Source organism: Moschus berezovskii, chromosome 19, assembly GCF_049115385.1.
Source record: "Moschus berezovskii isolate FMDL1 chromosome 19, NW_MosBer_1.0, whole genome shotgun sequence".
Taxonomy (NCBI): domain Eukaryota; kingdom Metazoa; phylum Chordata; class Mammalia; order Artiodactyla; family Moschidae; genus Moschus; species Moschus berezovskii.
The window spans coordinates 67,983,698-68,002,961 of NC_142478.1; the positions used below are offsets into that span (position 1 = coordinate 67,983,698).

The 19,264-nt window shown below is 52.2% G+C and overlaps 1 protein-coding gene across 3 annotated transcripts in view; it reads right to left on the reverse strand.

Annotated features, from left to right (window-relative positions):
• Nucleotides 1-18,983, reverse strand: part of WSCD2 (WSC domain sialate O sulfotransferase 2) — a 112,721-nt gene extending 93,738 nt beyond the window's left edge. Inside the window, exons 1-2 of one of the 3 annotated variants that reach the window (XM_055405641.2) lie at nt 18,358-18,977; nt 5,512-5,677 (exon numbers count right to left, since the gene is read on the reverse strand). The gene's annotated coding sequence lies outside the window, so the exon portion shown is untranslated. Of the gene's footprint in view, nt 1-5,511; nt 5,678-18,357 lie in introns of all 3 variants that reach the window. The other 2 variants (XM_055405646.2, XM_055405640.2) reach the window with 2 other exon arrangements.
• Between the last annotated feature and the right edge of the window lie 281 nt (nt 18,984-19,264).

Sequence of the window (19,264 nt, forward strand, 5' to 3'; positions counted from 1 at the left end):
GTGTGATACGGTGAGGAACAGTCCGAGGAGCCTTGAAGTGTGACCACACTGGGCCCCCACAGAGCAGAGGCTGAGCCCTGGGGACGGGGTGGGGAGGAGAGGCAGCCACAGAGGGGCCAGGAGCCCCATCTCGGGAGAGAGACTCAGGTCAGAGGAGGGTTTACGAGGCAAGGGCCCAGGGCCAGACCAGTGGCTGCCGAAGGAGGCTGGCCCACGGCTCCAACAACAGGCTCTTTTTTTTAAGAGCCTCTCACGGAGGTCTGCCCAGCGTGTCTGCTCAACCTGGCCACAGGGAGCCACAGCGGGCTTGGGGCCTGACTTCTGAGAGGGGGCTGTCTGTGTTGCTTCTGGATCCAGGGTCAGGATGGGATGGGCAGAGAGCCTGCCAAAGGGAAGGCCAAAGCGAGGACCGGGATGGACTCCCAGGTATGCACTATGGCATCCGGAGCCCGCCCATCTCTCTCTGCAGCACCTTCTCCCTCTGCTGCTTCTGAGCTGCATCTGGACAAATGCACGATGAACCTCTGCAACATGCCATCTCCCCGAGCTAAGCTCCCCCTGGCCTGCAAATATTCTCCAGCGCCTTCCTTTGCTCGGTCAGTTCCCACCCCTCCTTCTCAGCCCTGTCTCCACATCTCTCCCTTGGAGAGCCCCTCTCGACCCCCTGAAATAAGCTGAGTCTCCCTCCTGTAGGTTCCAACAATGTGTCAGTCTCTCCCTTTGGATGAGTTCATGACACATCCCTGAAATTATTTATTTAAAGTCTATCTGATCGGAGGGGAAGGGGAGCAGAGTGGTTAAGAGCAACAGCCTTCCACATCAGACAAAGGCAGCGGGGCCAGGGAGATGAAGGTTAAGCAGGAAGAGGTTTTCCATGGCTTTGTGAAATTTACAGAATCTCCTTTCAGGACACTTTGAAATGCAGCCTTGAAAATTAACATGTCAGTGGGAATCCTTTGATCATTTCTCCTTTGCAGAGTAAAGGGAAAGGAAAAGCACTTTGGGGGTGAAGCCATTACTAATAGGGGAAAGGGGAGTCAGCCTCAGATTTCTGAGGCAGACAGCTCTGTTCCACTCCTGGCTGTGTGACTCTGGGCAACTCACTCCACCTCTCTGATCCTCACAGTCTCCACTTGTAAAAACGGGATGACAGTAGTAATCTCATGATGCTGTCAGAAGCTTTAACGAGGTGATCTATCCAAAGCACAGAACCTGGCATGTAACAAGCGCTCAGTAAATAGTTGTTATTATATGACAGTATCTGACACCTGAAAAGACCCTGAACTTGGTTCCTAAAGATCTGGGTTCAAGCTTGATTCCTAAAGATCTGGGTTCAAGCTTGATTCCACCACTCATTTCCTACGGTTTTTTTTTTTTTTCTCACGTCACTTAACCTCTCTGACCCTCCTCTGTCATATGATGAAAGGACCATGAGTCCCAGAAAGGATAATGAAGAGGGCTGCAATCACCACCACAATAGATACAAGAAAGAAAGAAAGTGAAGTCGCTCAGTCGTGTCCGACTCTTTGCGATCCCGTGGACTGTAGTCTACCAGGCTTCTCTGTCCATGGGATTTTCCAGGCAAGAGTACTGGAGTGGGTTGCCATTTCCTTCTCCAGAGGACCTTCCTGACCCAGGGATCGAACCCAAGTCTCCTGCATTGCAGGCAGACGGTTTATCCTCTGAGCCACCAGGGAAGCCCATAATAAATACAAAGGTAGTTCTATTTATTGATCCAGTCACTTACTGTCTCCCAAGCCCGTCCCCGACCCTGCCATCTCATGCCCATTCATTCAACATTCAGTGAGCGCCACTGAGTGAGCCAAGCTTCACATTGTAGGCGCTGGGGAAACAACGGTCCAGGACACAAAAACCTCAGTCCTCACGGAACAGAAATTCATGTGCGATCGGTCTTGACTCAGGGGCAATGTTGCCCCCTTGCCCTGCCAGGGACATTGGTCAAAGTCTGGAGAGGTTTTTTTCGGTTGCTTCCTGGGAGGTGTTCCAGGAAGGGGGCTACTACTGGCATCCAGTGGGTGGAGAGGCCAGGGATGCTGCTAAAACATCCCAGAACGCCCAGGGCAGCTCCCAGCAACAAACAGTTCCACGGTCCAAAATGTCAATAACTTCGAGGTTGAGGAAACCTTGTTCTTGAGGGAAGAAGCAGAGAGTAAACAAAATAGACATGCCAATCACATGGCAGATTAGAAGATGATAAGAGCTGTGGAGGAAAAGGGTGTGGGATGCCAGGAACGGGGGTGGCGGTGGCGAGAAGGGGCTGGATTTACTCAGAGTCGCTTGTGGGGCGGCCAATGAAGCGCGGGAGTCAAAGATGAGTCTGAGGATCTTGGCCGAACATGTGGAAGCTTTACCGAAGAGCCCTGTCCAACAGTCTCTTTTCAGCCATTCTTAATCCTTTCCCACCCCCACCTCCACTGTCAATTCCTCCTCTACGCTTTATTCAGCAGCCCGGGCAATCTTTAAATGGTAATCTGGAGCCTTCACTTCCCTTCTCTCATTTCCCTTCTCCCTTCCCTTCCCACCCAGGTTTCCCAAATGCCAGGTGCATGCTCACCTAACTCAAAAGGTCATCCATGACCTACCTCTCCCGTGGCCTCTCCCCAACCCTCAGCCACAGTTCACCCGATTCTGAAAACAAGCCTCTAGCTCTCTTTCCCGTCAGGAATACTGTCTTTCCCCCTCACCCACTCTCCAGCCCTGCCTGGCCCTACTCCTCTTGAAGGACTTGGTTCAGATGCCACCTCCTGCAGGAAGCCTTCCTGGAAACCCTCCACTAGGATGAGAGACCTTCTTTGGAGCCCACGCCTCCTCCACAGAAGCCCTGATGCACTGGTTTGTATCTGCCTGCCTCCTCCACGGGACTGAGAGCTCTACAAGGTTGGTCATCAGAAGCATCCTGCTCACCATGGGCCAACTGTCCAGGTTTGTGGGGGACTGAGGGGTTCCGGGCACACTTAGACGTTAAGTGCTTACACTGGGAAAATCCCTGGCAAACCAAAACCAGCTAGTCACTCTCATCACATCCCTGATGCTTAGCAGAGTCCAGCAAAAGGCAAGTGCATTCATGCTTACTGAATGAATGGTAAGTAGGAGATTTATGAATGTTTCCTAAATGGATGGATGAAGCTCATCGTCAAGGGAGTTAATAACCCCAAACCATCAGTCAGGCTTCTGGAAGCATCTGGAAGACCTGATACATCCCATGTTGAGTTCTAAAAGGGAAAGTCACTCAGTCATGTCTGACTCTTTATGACTGCATGGACTGTAGCTCATCCAGACTCCTCTGTCCGTGGAATTTTCCAGACAAGAGTACCGGAGTGGGTTGCCATTCCCTTCTCTAGGGGATCTTCCCAACTCAGAGATTGAACCAGAGTCTCCTGCATTGCAGGTGGGATCTTTACCATCACAGCCACCAGGGGAGCCCTCTCAAGCTCCAAAGACAAACACAAATCACAGTATTTCTGCTCTCCAGCTAAGGTTCAGGTTCAAGAGCAGGGTCCAGGCCCACCCTCCTATCTGCACAGAAACAGAGGTCAGGGTGGCCGGAAAAGATCTGGGGCAGTAAGTCCCTGACCTAGCTCTCCTGGACAGGGGGCCACCCCCATCCCTGGGGCCGGGCGCTCAGCTGCCCCCCCCGGAGGCCCTGGGTCTCGTCTGAGCCCTGCCCCGGCTGTGTTACCTGACCCTCCATCCAGGACAGCTGATGCCCTGTCTTTCGGTAGCCTGCAAAACTAGAAACTTGAAAATGCTTCTCAGGTTTTGTTTTTCTCTTTCTTTCCTAGTTTCTTTTTTTTTTCTTCTGGGGCCATCAACCCTCACCCCATGCTTATCAAGGTCTGAGAAAAAGGGGATAATTGTGTTCTCTGGTCAGGTGGCCTCCATGCCCAAACAGAAAGCTACTGGGTTGTTTTTACACATGTAAATTTGGAGTCCTGGGGGCTTATAGGATAGAGAGGGATACCCCACGCCACTGGAAGTAGAGAAACCTTTGCTTAAACAGGATGACAGAGATGTTCTGCATAAACCAAGGCAGTGTGGTCTCGGTGGCATTTCCCCCGAGAGGTAATTATCTGCGGTGGGCATAGGGGGTCTTTCACGAGACCCGTGACCCGCAGACAAAAGAAATCACAAAACAAAGATGTACAAGTTGATGAGTTATTGCAAAGTGAACACACACCCTTGTAACCACCGTCCAGGGCCAGAAACGAAAGCCAGCTCCCCAAAGCCCCCTCTGTGCTCCTTTCTAATTACCCCTCTCTCCCTCCTCACCCAAGGTCGTGACCGTCCTGACGATTTCTTCCTTGCTTTTCTTTTTCATATTTTCACTTAAGCAGGCATGCATTCCTAAACTCCATAGCTTACCTTCTATTTTGAGCTTTGTGTAATTAATATTGTATAGTATATGCCCTTTTGGGCTTCCCAGGTGGTGCAAGTGGTAAAGAATCTGCCTGCCAATGCAGGAGACGTAAAAGAAGTGAGTTCGATCCCTGGGTTGGGAAGATTCCCTGGAGGAGGGCATGGCAACCCAATCTAGTGTTCTTGCCTGGTAAGTCCCATGGACAGAGGAGCCTGGCAGGCTACAGTTCACAGGGGTCACAAATAGTTGGACACAACTGAGTGACTTAGCAGGCATGCACACACATATTCCCTTTTGTGTCTGGATTTTTTTGCTAGGCACTATTTGTGGCACAAAGTGATAGCCAGTCCATTTTCACTGCTGTGTACTATTCCATGCTATGCCGGGACCTCATTTTATTTGTCTATTCTACCATAGTGGACACGTGGGTAGTTTCTGGTTTCTCATGCTTATGACTACTACATGTATAAAAAGAACATATATCCTCATTTCTATTGAGTCTATATCCCAAAGTAGAATAGCAGATTAGAGGATGTATCATGCCTTGTAAGTAAATATAGCACAGCAGTTTTTCAAAGCAGTTGTACTAATTCATACTCCTACCAGCAGTATCTGAGGGTCCTAACGGCTCTTTTTAAGTTTCAATTAATAACCACAACCTTTTGCTGTAAATATATGGCAGGCTTGGAGTGTGGGTGTGGGAAGAGTTCTAGCTGACTCCCCAATCCCCCTGAAGTGGGCAGTTCTGGCCGAGGTGACACAGGTTAGTTAAATCATCACACAGCACTGGAGTCACAAACCCTGAAGGAAAGAGACGGATCTGGGGAAGCACACAATGGGGAAGACCTGACCTGGTCCAGGGGAGTCCACAGGAATTCTCAGAAATCATGCCTCACCCAAGACCCCAAGGTGGAGTTGCAATTAACCAGATAAAGAAGGGTGGAGGCAGAGAGTGGCCCATGCCAGGCCGACAGCACAGCATGTGCAAAGGCCCTGAGGTTGGAAGGGAGCACCCTGAGTCTAAGGAGCTGAGAAAACAAAGGCCCAGAGAGATCCAGAAAGTCTCCTGAGGTGACGCAGCAAGTTAGCAGCAAAGCTGGGTCTAGAGCCCATTGCTAAGGGGTGCTTGGTACCTATGGGTTTCTGTGAGTGCAGCTGGTTCCCGTAGAAGGTAGCGCCCCTCTCAAGAGCCAGGGCTGCTGGATTCAGGCACACTGGAGTTCAAGTCTCAGCTCGAGCATCCCCTAGTTGTGTGATCTTGAGCAGATCCTTCTCCTCTCAGAGCCTCAGTTTCCTCATCTGTAAATAAGGAGAAGGATATAAAGCCACAAGCTTCAGGGCCGCTGTGAGCCAAAAAGGTCCATATAGTCAAAGCTATCATTTTTCCAGTACTCACGTACTGCTGTGAGAGTTGGACCAGAAAGAAGGCTGAGTGCCAAAGAACTGATGCTTTCAGACTGTGGTGCTGGAGAAGACTCTTTTGAGAGTCCCTTGGACACAGCAAGGAAATCAAACCGGCCAACCCTTAAGGAAATCAACCCTGAATATTCATCGGAAGGACTGATGCTGCAGCTGAAGCTCCAATACTTTGGCCACCTGATGCAAAGAAGCTGACTCATTGGAAAACACCCTGATGCTGGGAAAGATGACAGGAGGAGAAGGGGGCAACTGAGGATGGGATGGTTGGATGGCATCACTGGCTCAATAGACATGAGTTTGAGCAAGCTCAGGGAGATAGTGAAGGACAGGGAAGCCTGATGTGCTGCAGACCATGGGGTCACAAAGAGTGGCACGACTGAGTGGCTGAACAGCAACCAATGCTTGGAAAGAGCCTTCCACTGAGAGGGTGTTAAATACATACAAGAAGCCTGAGCATGTCTCTCCCTTTCCCCAGGTCGCTGGGGCTGGAGTTGCACAGGAGGAGCTGCCGTGTGACTGACACCTCCTTAGGAGGCGGGGGTTCTGAGGACCCCCCAGGTTGCAGAAGAGAAAATCAAAGCTCAGAGAGGTGGAGTGATTTGCCCTCTGTCACACAGCAGGAAGTGTGATGGGAGAGCCAAGATCCAACCCTCCCTCACATGGAGGGATGGCGGCTGAATTACCTTCACAGTCTCTGTAGAGAAAGTTTTATCCCAGGAAATCAATAGAGTGAAGCAGGAAATCAGAGAGAACATTAATAATCTCAGGCAGCAAAATGAACTGCTTCTAAGCGGCCGTTCGCACTGAAGCCATCTGTGGAGCCTGTTACAAACGGTGGGCTCAGGATGAAAAGGAACTCCTGTGGGGACATCCAGGGGGACGCTGAAGGCAGGCAGCACATGACCCGATTCTAGAACAATGGGCTGGCGCGTCTTCCGAGGGCATCCCCAACACTAGCTCTGTGGTTCAGACAGAACAGGCTCCTCGTCCCCCCTATCGGGGAGACCTGGCTTCACAACAGAGGTCCAGCTGAGCCCACAGATACACCTGTTTGCTCTGTCTTGTGTTTCAAAATTGCCTGAATTGGGTGACCAACATTTACACCCAGGTAGAGGTTGCGCATAACACCTTAAAGACCATTGAGAGCTGTGGGGAGACATCTGGGTGGGAGTGGGTGCTCCCTGTAGCTGGTGCCCCAGGTTTCTGGTTCATCACTGCCCCTCTACTCTGCCTTCCTCCTAAGGGACCCGCCTGCCCCTGGCGGCATCTGTCACCCGTCCCTGCGTCCTTTGAGCCATCACCAGCTTTTAGCCGGTGAAGCGATCCGTGAGCTGTGGTTTGTTAGGGAATGATGGCTTTTGGCAACCAAAACTGGAGGGAATGGACAGGCCCGAGACTCTCAGGGGCCAGCAGGGTGCCCAGGCTGAGTCATCTGGTCATGGGCATCTCCCATCACCCTCAGTACACACAGAACCCCTCCCCGGCCTATATTATCGCATGTCAATAATAGAAGTAGTAGGAATAGCATTTACTGTGTACATTGCGTGCCGGGCTCAGCGCTAAGCACCTTGCATGATCAATATCATTTACTCTTTGCCTCACAACAGCCCTCTGAGGTGACGACAGTAGGAAGGTCATTTTAGTGTGACTAGCGTTTACTTCCTTTGCACAGGTTAACTGGGTCCTGATTATCCTTTGGGGACCCATCCTGCTTCTGCCATTGGTCTTTGTGATTCAGGAAACCATAAGAGCTGATTCACACCCTCCCCACCCGAGGAGGGTCCCAGGCGGCCATATGACCTCAATCTGACTGGACAGTATAGTCATTTTCTCTGGTTTCAGGAAACCTACAAACCCTCAATTCCAGGACTAGTGGGGGAGGGCTCGTGGCGGACACTGTGTGATCACGGAGTTACTGGTAGGCATTTGTACAGAGGTGAAAATAGCCAGCGCCCACTGCAGAAGGGAAGCCCACCTCCAAGGAAAAGGAAAGTCAAGAGACTGGGAGGGAAAACAGAGAGACACAGTGGGAGGGAGGGAGAGAGAAAGGGGGAGAATATGCTGTGACGCTATCAAACGCCTGGGCCACGCCACACCTGAAGCTAGCTGCCAGTTACATGAACCTATACAGTCCTTATTTGCCTAGAATAAAAGAGTGTCAGGATATTTAAGTTGGACTTTCTGTCAGTTACCACCAGAAGGATCCAATGAATATAAATACTATCATTATTTCCATTTTACATATGAGTAGTGGGAAGCTAGGGCTTCCCAGGTGGTGCGAATGGTAAAGAACTCACCTTCCAAGGCAGTAGACATAAGAGACCCAGGTTCAATCCCTGGGTCAGGAAGATCCCCTGGAGGAGGGTATGGCGACCCACTCCAGTATTCTTGCCTGGAGAATCCTATGGACAGAGGCGCCTGGTGGGCTACAGCCCAAGGGGTCCCAGAATCAGACACGACTGAAGCGACTTAGAATGCACACACGCAGCTAGAAGCTAAGGGGATTGAAATAAATTACCTGAGGTCACACAGCTGTGAATTGGCAGCACTTGGATTTGAGCAACTTTTGCCCTGAACCTGAAGCTGTTAGGTCAGAACTCTCGGTCTTTTATCCAGAGAAGGCAATGGCAACCCACTCCGGTACTCTTGCCTGGAAAATCCCATGGACGGAGGAGCATGGTAGGCTGTAGTCTATGGGGTCGCTAAGAGTCGGACAAGACTGAACGACTTCACTTTCACTTTTCACTTTCGTGCATTGGAGAAGGAAATGACAACCCACTCCAGTGTTCTTGCCTGGAGAATCCCAGGGACGGGGGAGCCTGGTGAGCTGCCATTTATGGGGTTGCACAGAGTCGGACACGACTGAAGCGACTTAGCAGCAGCAGCAGCTCAGTCTTTTATAGGGCTGTCTCTCTCTCTCTCTAGGGGCCAAGAGTTGGGAATTTTAGAAGCATCCCATGCTTGGAGCTGCTGGTACACTCTGGGGATTTGGGGGAGGCCAGGAAGGGTTGAGGAGAGGCTGCATCAAAATGAGACGTATGATTATTATTTAAATCGGTTCAGACACAGAAGAAGAAAAGTCAGAACTTTCTGTGGCATTCCCCCCCATGCCGTTTTTAATTCTATCTTATCAGAACACAGCTGGGATTTGTTTTTCAAAAGGAAAAACTCCTTTAATTAAAAAGAAAAAAAAATTCTCTGATAAAAGTGAAAATGGCCCACAGGCCGTCGGGTGACAGTGGAAGGGAGGCAGGGCGTTTAGCAACTTAAAGCAGATTAAAAAACTAATTTGTTGCCTCTTTTTTGCCAAGCCTACCTCTCCCCTGGAAAGCTGTGTGTTTTGCATAATGAAGCTGAACTCCTGAAATCGCTGCAGTCCGCCCAGCTCCCTCTTTGTGGGCATTTCAATGGGTTCCCACCTCACATGGTGGTGCAGTTTCTTCTTATTGCTCTGGCTGGGGTTTAATAGAATCATTTCACTCCCTGTACTTAAAATCTGTACAGGCCTCCCACTGCTGGGAGGATAAAGAGCAAAGCACTCATGGGGCTGGCGAGGCCCCGAGAATTGCCCACCTGACTGTGTACCAGCTCTTTCCTAATCTGGAAGTGTGTCCGTGTCTTTGATTCGTGCCACTTCCCTCACCTCAGGGCCTTGGCACATGCTGGTTCTGCTATCTTCCCAGCCTTTTGCACCTGGTCAATCCTCTTCATCCTTCAGAGTCAGGCTCTGTTTTTTTTTTCTTCTGTCTCTCAAGGAAGTCTTCATTTCAGAGGCCCTAAATTCTGGCAGTTACTTCAAGTTGGAAGTATATGTAGGTTGGGGTCTTGTTTTTCTCCTCACTTTCTCCACAGGGTCTGGCATATAGTAGGTGCTCAATAAAAATCTGTTGAACAGACCAGTGGGTGAACCTTGGTGAAAGGGCGTGCGTGGTGCCAGCGTGCCACGGGTTCCTCGGGTCTTCCCTTTGCTGCGTGCAAAGCCCCGGTCCACATTCTCCCAGCTTGCTTTCACAATCTCCTTGCACACCCACTTTCGGGCCTGCACAGAGTTCTGAGGGTGAGACCACGTTGTATGGGGAAGAGAGCATGGGCTCTAGGCTCACATCTTGGTTCCAATCTCAGCCTCTCCAGACTCCAGAAAAGAAAAGTTTTTATTTCTTCAGTTTTGGCTACACTGGGTCTGCATCGCGGTGCACAGGCCTTCCCTCGTCCCAGTGCATAGGCTTCTCCTCTCAGCGGCTTCTTCTGTTGTGAAGCGTGGACTTCAGAGCGCATGGACTCAGGAGCTGTGGCCCAGGGGCTTAACTGCCCTGCAGCATGAGGAATCTTTCCAGGCCAGGGACTGAACCCGTGTCCCCTGCATTGGCAGGTGGATTCCTAACCATTGGGCCATCAGGGAAGTCCTCTCTAGACTTTTAACTTATTTACTTTGTTTTCATCCTGCCAAAATCTGGTGTGCTGTTCAGTCTCTCAGTCATGTCTGACTCGTTGCCACCCCATAGACTGCAGCACGCCAGGCTTCCCTGTCCTTCGCTGTCTCCCGGAGTTTGCACAGACTCATATCCATTAAGTCGGTGATGTCATACACAACATAAAATTTCCTACATTAACCATTTTTAAGTGTGCAGTTTAGTGGTGTTAAGTACATTCACATCGTCATGCAACCGTCACCACCGTCCATCTCTAGAATAGTCATGTTCCCAAACGGAAACTCGATCCCATTAAACACTAACTCCCCATTTCTCCCTCTCCCAGCCCCTGGAGACTCCCATTCTACTTCAGTGAATTGGTCTACTTTAAGAAAGTCAAAGTGGAACGATATGGTGTTTGTCCTGTTGTGTCTGGCTTATTTTACTTAGCGTAAACATCCTCGAGGTTCATTCTTGTTGTAGTGTGTGTTAGAATTTTGCTCCTCTTTAAGGCTAAATGATATTCCACGGCATGGATGGAGCATACTTTATCCCACGTCGATGGACACTTGGGCTGCTTCCACTTGTCCGCCATTGTGAATAAAGATGCTGTGAACGTGGCTATACTCCTTACCTGAGAAAGAGGGTAAAAGAGCATTTCCCCTGGAGGGATGTTGTAAGGATCAATGAGTGACAACACAAGAAGAGCAGGGCACGTTTCCTGGCATATCAAAAGTACCCGTATCGGTCAGGGACCAGCGGGTAACAGACAGCTCACCCCAGTGGGGTGACCAAGGACAGTTACAGTGGAGGGCAGAGTGTAGAGAAGCCACTAGGGGTGGGAAGTGTGGCTCCCCGCACTCCTCTGGCAGCAGAGGAGGACCAGGCCCACCCCCACACCAGAAGGGGTAGGGGAGGAAGGCTCCTTGATGCAGAGGACCCCGACAGGGGCTGTTAGAAGACACCACCTCCATCACCTGCTGTGTTTTCCCCACTGAACTCATCACTATTTAAATTTAAACTGTTCAGTTATTTACTTATGCATTTCTGTTCTGACTTCCATTCCTGGAATCACCCCCCAGGACAGCAGGGCCTCTGTCTGTTTGCTCAACACTTCATCTTCAGGACCTAGATAGACCTAGGTACATGGTTGATGCCCAGGAAATACTCAAGCCTGGTGCACCTAAGCACTCAATAAATATGTGTCGAATCAATGAATATGGAATGATTCACTTGTTTTTTTTTTCTACCTTGGTAGCCATATAACAAAAAGAGGTGAAAATGTTAGTCGCTCAGTCATGGCTGACTCTTTGACCCCATGGACTGTAGCCCGCCAGGTTCCTCTGTCCATGGGATTTTCCAGGCAAACGTGCTCGAGTGGGTTGCCATGCTCTCCTCCAGGGGATCTTCCTGACCCAGGGATCAAACCATGCAGATTCCTTACCGTCTGAGCCATCAGGGAAGCCTGATAATAAGGCTTCAGGTAGCCAAATAATTACTCTCCAAAGATATCTGTGTCCTAATTCCCTGAACCTGTGGTGATGTTACCCTACATAGTAAAAGAGGCTTTGCAGATACGAGTGAGTTAAATGCCTTGAGATGGGGAGATTATCTTGGATTATCTGAGGGGGCCCAATGCCATCTAATAAGGTGGTGGTGGTGCTTTAGCCGCTAAGTTGTGTTCTACTCTTGCAACCCCATGGACTGTAGCCCGCCAGGCTCCTCTGTCCATGGTATTTTCCAGGCAAGAATACTGGAGTGGATTGCCATTTCCTTCTCCAGGGGAACTTCCTGACCCAGGAATCGAACCCGGTTCTCCTGCATTGCAGGCAGATTCTTTACCGACTGAGCTACGAGAGAAGCCCATCTAATAAGGGAGGCAGGGAATTCAGAAGTCAGAGATGGAGATATGACTGTGGAGGTGGAGGTCAGAGTGACGTGGGGCTACCAGCCTCGGCATGTGGGCAGCCTCCAGGCCATAGAAAAGGCATGGAAATGTTCCTCCCCTTGAGACTGCAGTAGGAATGGAGCTCTGCTGACCCATCCTAGATTTCTAATCCCTAGCAATGAGAATAAGTTCATGTTGCTTTAAGTCCCTGTACTTGTGGTCATTTGTTACAGCAGCAGGAAGGAACTAATACACTCACATGTGAAAGCAGCGTGGGCTCTAAGGGACTGTGGGCCTGTCACAGGTCGGGATGGAGAAGTTCCAGGTTCTGACCTCAGCCCTGTCACCAACCCTATGCAGCCTCAGCCAAAGCCCCCTTTCACAATGCCCAGGGCTGACGGGCTGAGTTTACTTAGTAAATACTCATAACAACTCTGGGAGAAGGCACTGCCATTATCATTGCCATATTACAGATGAGCAAGCTGAGGCACATGCCTTCCTTATGTTGTTTCCTAAGTCCATGGGGTCATGAAGAGTCGGACACGACTGAGAGACTTCGCTTTCATGCATTGGAGAAGGGAATGGCAACCCACTTCAGCATTCTTACATGGAGAATCCCAGGGATGGGGGAGCCTGGTGGGCTGCCGTCTATGAGGTCGCACAGAGTTGGACATGACTGAAGCGACTTCGCAGCAGAAGCAGCAGCAAAGTGGTAAACTGAAGCTTCTGTCCTCAACCCAAGACTCAAGAAATGTGGGGCTCAGATAGTAATAGGGAAGCTGGGCTGGACATAAGTCTAATCTGCCTCCAGAAACCAGGGTCTCCTGTTTCCTCCCCAAACTGTAAGGTCATCAAGGACAGAATTGGGGTCTGCCATTTCTGCATCTTCAGGGCCCGCGACAAAGTACAACTCTTAGAAGACTCGGAGCAAATGCTGAGCATCAGCAAATCCTGACATTCAATATAGAACGAATACAAGAATGAGAGAATGAACAAATCTCCCCTCAACCAAAGAGACGCTTCTCATGTCTGTGATCTAATTCATTCCTGCCTACCTAACCTCCAGGTGAGCCAACGCGAAGGTCAAGTATATGCTTGCTTCCCAAGAATGGCAAACATGCTTGCTAGCTTTGGGGAGGCAAGACGATGTCATGGTTAAAGGCAAGGTCTCTGACATCTGGTGATCTGAGTGCAAATCCCAGCGATGCCTCTCCTGAGTTGTCAATTCATCTCTCTGAGCCTCACAGGTTATAACAGAAGTCATAACAGAAATATCTCAGAGAGTAGCTGTGAGTATGGTGAGTATAGTATGTATACATATAAAACCCCTGGCCTGGTATCTGGTAAACGCTCCATAAGCATTAGCTGTTATTATTGTTATTAAAACTGCTGATGTTTGGATGAGCAGAGATCCAGGTAGGAATGGGGTATCCATGGTGAGAAGTACATGGTACATCTCTGAGTGAGTACCAGGGGTCCCACAGGAGCAGGAAATACAGACCACTGGTAACTGCATCAGTTAGCTACAATCACAACAGTGGTGTGTAACAAACAACCACAAAGCCCCAGTAACATAAGTATTTAATTAGTTGATCCGTTTGTGGCCAGTTGGAGGGTGGCTGAGCTAGACTCTTCACTGAGGTTTGGGCTAAGGGTAGTTCAACATGTGTTTGTTCTGGGGAGGGGGGCAGCTACCTTGGTGGAGCCCTTCTCCCAGCCATGGCAGAAACATGCAAGGCCCCTGGACACCTAAGCTTCCACCAATGGCCAGAGGAAGACGCAAGGCCAAACCCAAAGTGAAGGATGAGTGGGAAGAACAGCCACATCTCATGGCTAAGGGCGTGGAGACAGGGAGGAGGGAGGAATTGGGGCCAGGGCTGTGTTTCCCCCAACAACCAAACACTAGGAAACCTCAGAAAGGGTTCTCACACTGCCCTGGCCTGCTCGCCTCCCCAGTTTCTGGAGCCCCTGCCTCATCAGCTCCTGGTCAAAATCTGGAAGACCCCAGCAGCAACACTGGCAGGCTGTGAGAAGCCCCCTCCTCACCTTCCCAACATCTGGACCTGCTCTGGGGAGCCATTCATCTCGGGCAATTTCTTTCCTCACTTGATTTGTTTATTTAAGGAAAACAAGTTGCTCTTAATTAGAAACACTGCTGTCGAAATGTTCAGTGCATCCTAGGCTGCCTATGTTCAGACCTTCTGCCTAAAATTATACCTGTGCGCTGAACATCTGTGAGTCTGTTCGGTGGCTGGCCTAAGTGCAGGCTCCTGGCGGGGGAGACGTGGGTTGTCGCGGGGGCTGAGGGAGCCGGTGGGCAGAGGAAGACACAGCTTCAGAGCAAAGGCACTCGGGAAGATGAACATCCGACACCCCAGCACTCTGCTCAGAGCTGGCACCCCCGATGGCCGAATCAACACTCGGCAGGCACACACGCAAGCACAGTGCAGACGCGCAGAGCAGACGGGAGAGGAGCTTTTAAAGGTTTGGAGGTGTGTTCTGTTTGGACGCTCTCAGCGGGGTTTACAGCCCCCCCAACACCTTATCAGCCCTGTGGACACTAAGTCACGTCTGCACAGATGCGTGTGTTCAGAAACACACACATACACATGCGGCACGCACAGAAGGCACTTTGCCCCACAGACAGGCAAACACACGAAACACACATCATATACCCAGGGACATGTAAAAAGACACAAGGCCCCGTCCTAGGTACACACATTCGGAACTCACACACACACGGGAGACGTGCGCAAACCTCACACTGCAACGTCCAGAAACACATTCGGACACACCTCGCGGGCACATCGAGACACACTCAAATGGACACAGCAAGCAACGAACCCAAAGCAATGCTAAGACACACAGACACAGACACAGAGATACAACCAAGTATACAGTGCTTCACACAGGGGCACACACTCAGAAACACATGTGTGCACACACAGATGACTAAGTTCACACTGCAAAACACACGGGTGCACATCCATAGAAACACACACATGCAGAGATTCACAGTCACACGTACCCTCTCTCCCTCACAGACACACGTGTTCAGAACCTCACACGCACACATGGAGACACTCACAGCGAGAAGGCACGTGCACGCAAAGGATGAGAAGCGGGCCGTGTGCTTTGCACACACACACGCACAGACATAAAGGCAACTGAAAACGTGTGGACAGATGCAACTGTAAGTTTACACTCGCATCACGGCACACAGGTGTCCACACAGACAACATGTACACGTGCCCTGGCCGCCCCACATAGCTCCTCAAACACAGAGATCGGCACACAGACCCTCACGACACAGTGTGCATCTGTGCATCTGATTACACACACACAACTGCTTACGCATACCCCCACTCACACTGCCTCCCACAGGCACACGCACACACACATGCCTAAGTCCATGGATAATCTCATGAGTACACACTCATGCCGACACTAGTCTCACATGTGAGCACTCCCACACACGCTTCAGGGTTTTCTGTAACTCACACTCGCGTGAGCACACATACGCAAACTACATGAGAGCGTATACACAGGCACACGCTCACACACACGTGTCTACACAGACACACACATCCTATTCCGCCAGGGAAGCAAACTGTTCGTTTTCTGAATCCTGAAAGTCGAGCCTGCAGATAAGAGCTAACACACGGTGGAGCTGCTCCCACTCCAGGCCAGACTGCATGCCTGTTAACTCACTCCGTGTTGGCCAAGATGAGGTCTGTCTTTCCCGTGGAGGTTTTAGCATGGACCCAGGGCTTCCCTGGTGGCTCAGACAGTAAAGAATCTGCCTGCAATGCGGGAGAACTGGGTTCAGTCCCTAGGTTGGGAAGATCCTCTGGAGGAGGGCATGGCAACCCACTCTAGTATACTTGCCTGGAGAATCCCCATGGACAGAGAAACCTGGCGGGCTGCAGTCCAGGGGGTCACAAAGAGCTGGACATGACTGAGCGACTAAGCACAGCACAGGGATTACCTAGTACAGGGAGGGCTGTAGATACCCCAAGTCTTGGAACCATTCAGAAAGAAATAAGACCGACTAATCGACGGCCTTCCTCCACAATCTCAGCCACCTGCCCCCACTGCCAACACACACACACGCAAGACACTTTCCCGGCGTGGCTGTTCCTGCAGGGAACAGCAGCCTCGCCTGATCAGACAGCCTCAGCAGATGGAGGGCTGCCCATACAAACTGAACTTCTCTGCCCTTGATCCCTCCACAGCTGCAAAGTTGAAGCCATGGAGACAGCTTACCTCTACCTCCTGTTGTCATGGCGACGCAGCAGCTGGATGCATTCAGTGCTCCCAGACCGCCTGGGGCTCCCCACTAGGAGCTGCTGGTCCAGAAGTGCTTTTATGAGGAAGGAGCGAGTGCGGGGTGGAGGGGAGACTGCAGGTGTCAGATGATCTGAGAGAACAAGGGCCCTGCTCCCCAGCCAAGGATCAGTCACCTGGTGCTCAGGGCCAGCCTCCCTGGGGACAACGGCACCCAGATGCCTGTGCACAAGACTCAAAACAGACAGCCTTGCGGCTGCATTCGTGCAACTCCAGGCTCACCAGGCACACCAAGCACCGTCTCAGTTATTTTACTGTGGAGGGACCGAGGTTCAGAGGGTGAAGCGATTGGTCAGACTCAGACGTGTCTCAGTCCGAGGCCTCTTACACACTATGTTACACCGCCTCCTGGGATCTGGAGGATTTCATCTCTGACAGTCACTCAGGGCTGTAAGAATGTCTGAACCGGGACCTCTGAGGATACAGGAAATTTCTTCCTTTTTACAGAAGCAGCAACTGGAGCTCAGAGAGGTTGAGTGACTTGCCCAAACTCACACAGCAAATTGATGGCCGACTTGACGTTCAACCTCTTGACCCAAAGACGGGGTTTCCCCAGGACATCAAAGACCAGCCTCCGACACCCTCGAAGCATCCCTGGGTCCTGGCAGCCTAGAGAAGCAGCTCGTAGGCTGCCTGGCCCCAGGTCAGAATCCCAAGCAACGGCAGGAGGTCCACAGACTCCCACCTCATGCCTCAAGCACTGTTCAGGAACCACGCAGCAATGTTGTGTCCTAGAGGCAGACACCAGGTCTGACCACAGGGCCAGGGGAATATATCTGTTAGGTCACGAACAGAAGCACCTCCCCTGCCTGCCTCACGGACCAACTAGTTCATGGAGATGACCCCGGCCCTAGGCTGGAACCCTAGGGAGGGAAGCAAGACTCCATCTCGGGGGCTGTGACAATAGGGATGGCTCCAAAATGACCCCTGGAGACCAGGTGGCCTCTTTGGAGCATGTTTTTCCTTAAGGGGAAAAAAACGATCTGGCCAAACTCATGAGCTATGTGCTGGGCTCTGCAGAGTCTCGAAGGGCCTGGGGTGTGACAGACCACCCACAGCCTCAGAGTTGAGGATGACAGTGCCAGGAGTCCCCATCCAAATGTCCATTCCAACCTCTTTTCTGCTGAAGTTTGCACCTCGCCAGGCTCCAATCTGAATGGTCTCATTGAACAGCTCAGGAAACTTCTCCCAAACCTTTAGCTCATCTAAGGAGCTGAAGGGACGGGAGCTGATCCCCACTGCTTCTAGCGTCTCTGCCAGCGAGGTGATTCGGCTCCGGCGATGACGCTTGGGGCTGCTGGAAGGGCTTGGATGGGGGCAATCTGGCTGGACGGTTCCCCCTGCTTCCCTCTACACACATGTACACACACACATACGCACACATGCACCAGAATGGACATAAGCAAGACTGCAAAGCACTCTACACAGAATTCATCACCCGGGCAGCCCTGGCTTCTCCAGATGATGGGGAATCTCGTTTACCAGAGTATCACCCCCAACAAGGACCCTGTAAAGTCAACTTGAAAATACATCCAGCTCCTTCTCCCTCAGAACTGTAACTGGCCAAGAAGGGGGTCATTCATGAATCAAATGAAAGGGGCCCACTGCCTTCCCCCCTGGCCCAGGTCATCTGAGAAGCCCTGGACATCCTGCCTTGGGAACCCCGGGGGGATGCCCGGAGGAAGGACGCAGGATAAGCCGGCACGTCCAGCCCTCTGCAGGAGGAGAGAAAGTTTGTCATCCACCCAGAGCCGGGCTGTCACCACTCAGGGTTCTTTACTCTGGACACTGAACCCCAGGCTCCAGGCAGCATCTGGAATCGGCAGCCCAGCTGGGGGACAGATATCCTTTGCAGCAGCTCTACGCCCTCTCCCTAAGGCCCCCCTGCTAGCAGGACCAGGCCCCTTAGCCCTTACCTGAGGGTCTCAGTCACTTGCGAACTCTGCCAACGGAGCCCAGCCAGCGCCCGGGGTCTCTCTCTCTCTGCGACTCCCGCGTCCCGCTTGGCGCACCCGCTCTGTGGGCGCCTTCCCAGCTGCCAGCTGCTGCAGTGGCATCCAGGAAAGGGAGACTGGATTTTCTTTCTCGCCGCCCAGTCTCCTCCCGGCGGGCCCCGGGGGCTATTTCTCCGGGTCTGGTGCAAGGGGCATCCTCCGCGCCTCCAGCGGGAAAGTGGAAGAGTGTGCGTCCTGGATTGCAGCAGCGGCGACAGCGGTGGCCGGGGACGAGGAGGCGGTGGCGACGCCAGCCGGTGAGCCGGGGAGGCGGGCGGAGGCGAGAGGAAGTGCAAACCGGGCTCCTGCGAGCCTGGCGCTCGGGCGGACTGGCGGGCGGGCGGCACTGCGGGTGCCCCGCGCCAAGGCGAGGCCCCGCGCAGGCACCCGCCCGGGGATGCCCGGGCCCGCTGCGCGCCGGGCGCGGGCTGCGGCTGGGCGCGGGGCTCCGGCCGCCTCGCCTCCCTCTCTCTCGCTGCCTCCCTCCCTGCCTCGCTCGCTCCCCCGGACTTCACGTCTCTGGAGCCCGAGCCCCCAGCGCCGCTGCCGCCGCCGCCGCCGCCAGCAGCACGCCTCAGCCCAGCGCGCTCCTCGCGCGGAGCCACAGCACTGCCTACCGCTTAACTCCTTGCATGCCACCTGGCCCTCCCGCAGCCTCCCGGGGAGCTGGGCAGACCCAGTGCCAGGCCTGCTGCGGCCCTGGGGAAGGGCCTCAGCCTCTAAGCCTCAGTTTCCCCATCCGTAAAATGGGCTCGAAAGACGCACGTCATAGAATTGTCTGGAGAATTAACTGAGACGATTGTGGGACGTGCCAAGATCACTGGCATTG